Source organism: Anabrus simplex, chromosome 1 (genome assembly GCF_040414725.1).
Source record: "Anabrus simplex isolate iqAnaSimp1 chromosome 1, ASM4041472v1, whole genome shotgun sequence".
NCBI classification, from domain to species: domain Eukaryota; kingdom Metazoa; phylum Arthropoda; class Insecta; order Orthoptera; family Tettigoniidae; genus Anabrus; species Anabrus simplex.
The window spans coordinates 182,817,312-182,823,160 of record NC_090265.1 but is presented as its reverse complement, the minus strand read 5'-3'; the positions used below and the strand labels follow the sequence as shown (position 1 = coordinate 182,823,160).

The following is a 5,849-nucleotide window of genomic DNA, read 5'->3' as shown; positions in this document are numbered from 1 at the left end:
TTGTGCTTGTTTATTAGAAATATATCTTTTCGCCAGTCCCCTTAAAATCCTGTACTTCCTCTTTAAGTACACCTCTGGAGCTGGAAGTGGAATGGTTATATTAATGTATATATATATTTTTTTCTTCCTGTCTTAGTACACTAAATTCTGTTATTTTTATTTTCATGTGGTACTTGGGTACTAACGTGAAACCCATATCTTGCGTATGCTATGCTCTGCTGTTTTGCTTTTGAAGGAATTTATTATTTGCCATAATATCAGCTTTGTGGTAATGTGTCAATCATACATTTCAACGTAAAGCTACTTTGTTGTGTGAGGTAATGCTCTGAATAACATAGTATGTCGTACGACTAGAAGTATCAGATCATTATCATTATTTAGGATATACCAAGTAGAGTACGTGAAAATAAAAATATATGAATTAAAATGTATTAGGATAGGAAATAGTCGAACTGCATTATAATCGTCATAGTTGGCGAGGGGGTGTGGTGAAGGAGGGGAGAATAGGTTAAAAGCTGGTGGGAGATAGGTAGAGAGGGTAGATGGGGTTGTGGAATGCATAACAGGGTGTGCGTCACTACGGAGAAAGTCACTTCTCTGCGCTATCTGTTGATAATAATACTAAGGTAATGCACACAATGCGAATTGCGGCGCAATCTCTGATTGCGGAATGAAAGTACAAGGAACCATCTGTCTTGGAACCGAAATTTATTATTGACTTTCATCTCTAACCTATTATATCCTCTTTGACAAGGACCCTACGAAGGCAGCTCGCCATTATTATTATTATTATTATTATTATTATTATTATTATTATTATTATTATTATTATTATTATTATTATTATTATTATTATGTCAGGAGGAGAATGAAATAAATATAGTTCCAACATGCACCAAATCTACCGACAGAAGGCTGAGGTATCTGAAAACCTTCAAATACCATCAGACAGTGCCGGGATCGTGCGTATCACCCAGCGCTCTTCCATTTGAGCCACACAGAAATTCATAAGGATTAGAGTTTGCTTTACTTTTCTCTAAACATTGCATACCTTGTATGAACTCAGCTGGTAATGAGTAACGAGATACCTGGTGTGTACGTGTTCTTGTAATCTCTACCAGAGCGCGTGTAAGTGTTGGAATAACTAGAGCGGGACCGTCGACGCTTCTGCTCTAATGCATTGTCTATCAAATGAAACCTTGCAAGACATTGTCGTCTCCGTAGCCGTGATCGTCTAGTGGTTAGGACATTGCGTTGTGGCCGCAATAACCCAGGTTCGAATCCTGGTCACGGCAAGGCAGTTTTTTTATTGGTTGCCGAGTAAGAATGATCCAGGGTGTCAATATACTTTTCTTTCTTTCTTTCTTTCTTCTTTACCTGTTTACCCTCCAGTGCCGGTTTTTCGATCGGAATCAGCGAGGGATCCCACCTCGGCTCAAGGGCAGTGTCCCGGAACGTGACATATTTGGACCGGGATACAACTGAGATGGAGACCCGGAATCTCCCCCAGGCTATGCTGAAAAGAGGGACTTCTGGGGGTTGGGAATATTGGAATCGATACGAAAGGAAGATGTAAGGAAGCGACCGTGGCCATTAAATTACGAAGCATCCAAGCATTTACCTGAAGAAGTAGTGGGAAACCATTTCGAGGATGACTCTCGTCTGTTGACCTCCCGAGGTTGAGCGAACCCCGTTCCAGCACTCGTACCGCATTTCAAATATTGTGGCAGAGCCGGGAATCGAACCCGAGCCCCCGCGGGATGGCAGCTAATCACACTAGCCACTACACCACAGAGGCGGACAGTGATTTCGCTAATCTTCCAAGTAATCCTCAAAGCTTTTACTTCGATACGCGTTATCTTATTTGGGAAATATCTTCCCTTTTGATAAAACGGCTAATATTTCAGCTTGCAGAGAATATCAAATGCATCTCTGGGCTAAAATAGTATGAATGGAAAGGTTACAGGTACATCAGTAGGTTAAGGTGAAGGGAGACATTTGCCTAAAAAGGAGCATTAACCCAGGACACTGCCATCTTTTTCTTAATTTCTTAACCTGCTTTCCCTCCAGGGTAGTTTTTCTCTCGGACTCAGCAAGGGATCCCACCCCTACCGCCTCAAGGGCAGTGTCCTGGAGCGTGAGGCATTGGGTCTGGGGATACAACTGCAGAGGATGACCAGCACCTCGCCCAGGTGGTCTCAACTACTATGCTGAACAGGGGCCTTGTGCGCGGATAGAACATTGGAAGGGATAGACAAGGAAGACGGAAGGAAGCAACCGTGGCCTCAAGTTAGGTACCACCCCGGAATTTTCCTGAAAAAAAAAAACACTTCCAGGATGGCTGTGGTAGGAATCGAACTCATCACTACCTCCTTCCAGCCCTCACACCACTTATTTCAAATTTCTAGGCAGAGCCGGGAATCGAACCCGGGCCACCGGAGGTGGCAGCTAATCACACTGACCACTACACCACAGAGGCAGACATGTTCAAATCTACTACGGAAAATGCATCCCTTTACTTATGGTCATAATTCTTATCTTCTTTACAACTTCATTTCATAATCTCCTTACTCTCCAAGGTTGGTTTATTTCTCGGACTCAGCGAGGGATGTCACCTCTACCGCCTCCAGGGCGGTGTCATCGAGCTCGATAGCTGTAGTCGCTAAAGTGCGGCCAGTATCCAGTAATCGGGAGATAGTGGGTTCGAGCCCCACCGTCGGCAGCCCTGAAGATGGTTTTCCGTGGTTTCCCATTTTCACACAAGGCAAATGCCGGGGGCTGTACCTTCATTAAGGCTACGACCGCTTCCTACCATTTCCAGGCGTGGAAGGAATTTCACCATCTTACTGGTCATACTTGTGTTTCGCGTCGCGTCCGCAAACTTTTGCCGAGTTAGAGGCTATGGCTGTCTCAGCGGAAGGAGTTAGATACGCCGATACCTTGCGTGTTGCGAAAGAACCCCCTCCATCCTCTAGTAATTTTCGGCCTCCACCCCTCCGAACCTTCACTGCCCGTAAATGTTATGCGTGTGGGTCGCCTGACCATCTTCGGAACAAGTGTCCATTAATTAAATCTAGTGGGACAAGGAATGGAGCAGGGTCATCCCAAGGCTGTTTTAAATGCGGCGCGTTTTCACATATTGCCAAGAACTGCCCTAATGCTAGCAGCACTCCCTCCTGCTCAACTTCGGGTGCAATTTCCACCAACAATCAAACGTGACTAGTGGCTCCGGCTGAGTCGGTAGATTCATCCTTTCGACGCTCAGCACAAGTTAAATCTGACGAAAATGCAGGAAAAAAGTCAGAACTATTCTACATTCCCATTTGAATGTCCCAATGAATATCTTAGGATTGCGGCGGATTCTCCTGCACCTGTTCCCTTCCTCAAAATTGAATTAAATAATGAACCTGTAACAGTTCTATTAGATTCAGGCAATGTTTGTTCCATTATTTCGGCTGAATGGTATTCCAAATTAAAATCTATTTGTAAACTTCCTGATTTTTGTTCGACTTCGTTTCAATATGTTTCGGCAAATTCCTCTCCATTAGAAATTTTAGGTTTTCTGTATGCCAAACTTCGTATATCTAAATTTACCTGGAAATTTAAACTGTTTGTGGCCAAGCACTTGTCTTGCCCCATTATATTGGGAGCTGATTTCATGTCTCACACCGGTCTAGTGCTCGACCTTCAGAGCAAGTCGTGCACTTTCAAATTTGATAGTAAATCTAAAATCCCGTTGCTAAAATGTAGTTCCGTGTCATGTTCATCTATTTCGCCTACCCAGGATGAGATGTTGTTAGATCTTAGACATCTACCTGAGGAGCAGGCTGAGAGTATTCGTAAGTTGTGTCAGTCGTTTCCAGAGGTGTTCTCTGATACTCTTGGTGTTACTGACCTTATTGAATACAAGATTGAGGTTACGGATTCGATTCCAGTCCGGTTTCCGCCTTATAGGCTGTCTCCACCTAAAATGAAAGCTTTGAAGGAAATCATAGATCAGATGTTGAAGCGACGTAAAGCAAATAGCAAGGGCAGTGTCCTGGAGTGTAAGACATAGGGTCGGGGATACAACTGGGGAGGAGGACCAGTGCCTCGCCCAAGCTGCCTCACCTACTATGCTGAAGAGGGGCTTTGTGGGGAGATAGGAAGATTGGAAGGGATGGACAAGGAAGAGGGAAGGAAGCGGCCATGGCCTTAAGTTAGGTAGGCCTTACCATCCCGGCATTTGCCTGAAGGAGACTTGGGAAACCACGGAAAAACACTTCGAGGATGACTGAGGTGCGAATCGAACCCACCTCCATTCATTTGACCTCCCGAGGCTGAGTGAACCCCGTTCCAGCTTTCATACCGCTTTGTTCAAGAGTTGGGTATTGAGAGTATGTATGGTCAAGGATGGTTAGAGAGACGACGTATAAGAGGTCACAGTAAGTGAATTGGAGGGACGAAATTAATATATAAGTTCGGTTGGTATATGTTTGAATGGTAAGAGTATTATGGTAATATTGAGTGGAGGATGTTATTAGTGATTATAATTATAAGAAGAAGTGAGATTGAAAGGGGGTTTACAAATGTAGTGAAGTATAGTTGGTAAATTTTGGCATAATTTATTGTAATGTGGAGACTGGCTCGAAATTTAAAGGAAATGAAGTACGGAATGAATATGTAATTATAGTTCGTATATGTATGAATATTAAGATGAATATTGCTGTTTTATTGTAGATATAATAAGATTAGTGGGTGGTGGATATAATTGGATTGGAGAGAGGAAATCAATCTGTGATTATGGCTGGTATATGGTCATTCTGAATGATCTTTGCTAACGGTGATTACTATGGAATTGGATTCAAGAGTGATTATGAATAAAAGGTTGACGTAGTGAGATGTAAAGATTACGGCTGGTAAAGATAGATACGGTAAAACGTGATTGAGTGAAGGATGGTAAGAGTGATTGTGCTTATAATAAGAAGTGTGATTGAAAGAGGGTCAAAAAGTGAGGTAGTGAATTATAGTTGGTTTTTTTGGGCATGGTAATATATGATTTTGAGTTGATATACAGTGCATAACAGTCTTGATTGTACACCCCACTTAGCAGATATAATGTCTTTATAATTTCTAAATAGTACATAACCAGTGCACAAGACATGGATAAGTTATTGCACAAGATGTTGAGAACTTGATGTTAGCGACCAAAAGTCTCGGTACACCATTTTAAAAGAATATGAGTGATATATGTTGTGTAGTGGCCTATTTGCTTGCAACAGTCTTGTTTGTACACGTTAGCAACCTCGTCGCTCGGGAACACTCCTAGCTAGCTGGTGTGTATCTGTGCTGTGCTAGTGTGTATAGTTTCACAGTTAGTGCACCAGACCGTGTGTTACATAGGCCTAATGGGTAAAAGAACAGAGTTAAGTGACGAACTAAAAATGTAATTGTATCTCTCGGATTGCAAGGGTATTCCTTGCGTGAAATTGGACGCAAAGTAAATAAACCTCATTCCACAATACACTATGTGTTGAATAAATTCATATATAGAGGAATCACGAAGAATTTGCCAAGGAAAGCAAAAGAAAAGATACTAAATAGGCGAGATGAACGTTATATTGTGAAACAAGTAAAACAGAATCCACAATTAAGTGCGCTTAAGATCCGCGTAATGCTGGAAGAAAGTACGAAGAAGAAACTGTCAAGTCAGACAATTCGTAGGGTATTGTGGAAATATGATTATCACGGTAGACGACCATGGAAAAGGCCGTTTGTTACTAAGAAAGATCGACAAGCCAGAATGAAATTTTGCAGAGAGTATGAAAACAAGGATTGCACGTTCTGGAACAAAGTTATTTGGTCAGATG

The 5,849-nt window shown here is 42.3% G+C and overlaps 1 non-coding gene across 1 annotated transcript; it reads left to right on the top strand.

Moving 5' to 3' along the window:
• Window positions 1-1,223: 1,223 nt before the first annotated feature.
• On the top strand, window positions 1,224-1,295 carry TRNAH-GUG (transfer RNA histidin (anticodon GUG)). The gene has a single exon. It is a non-coding gene; the product is annotated as a tRNA-His (tRNA).
• Window positions 1,296-5,849: the final 4,554 nt, after the last annotated feature.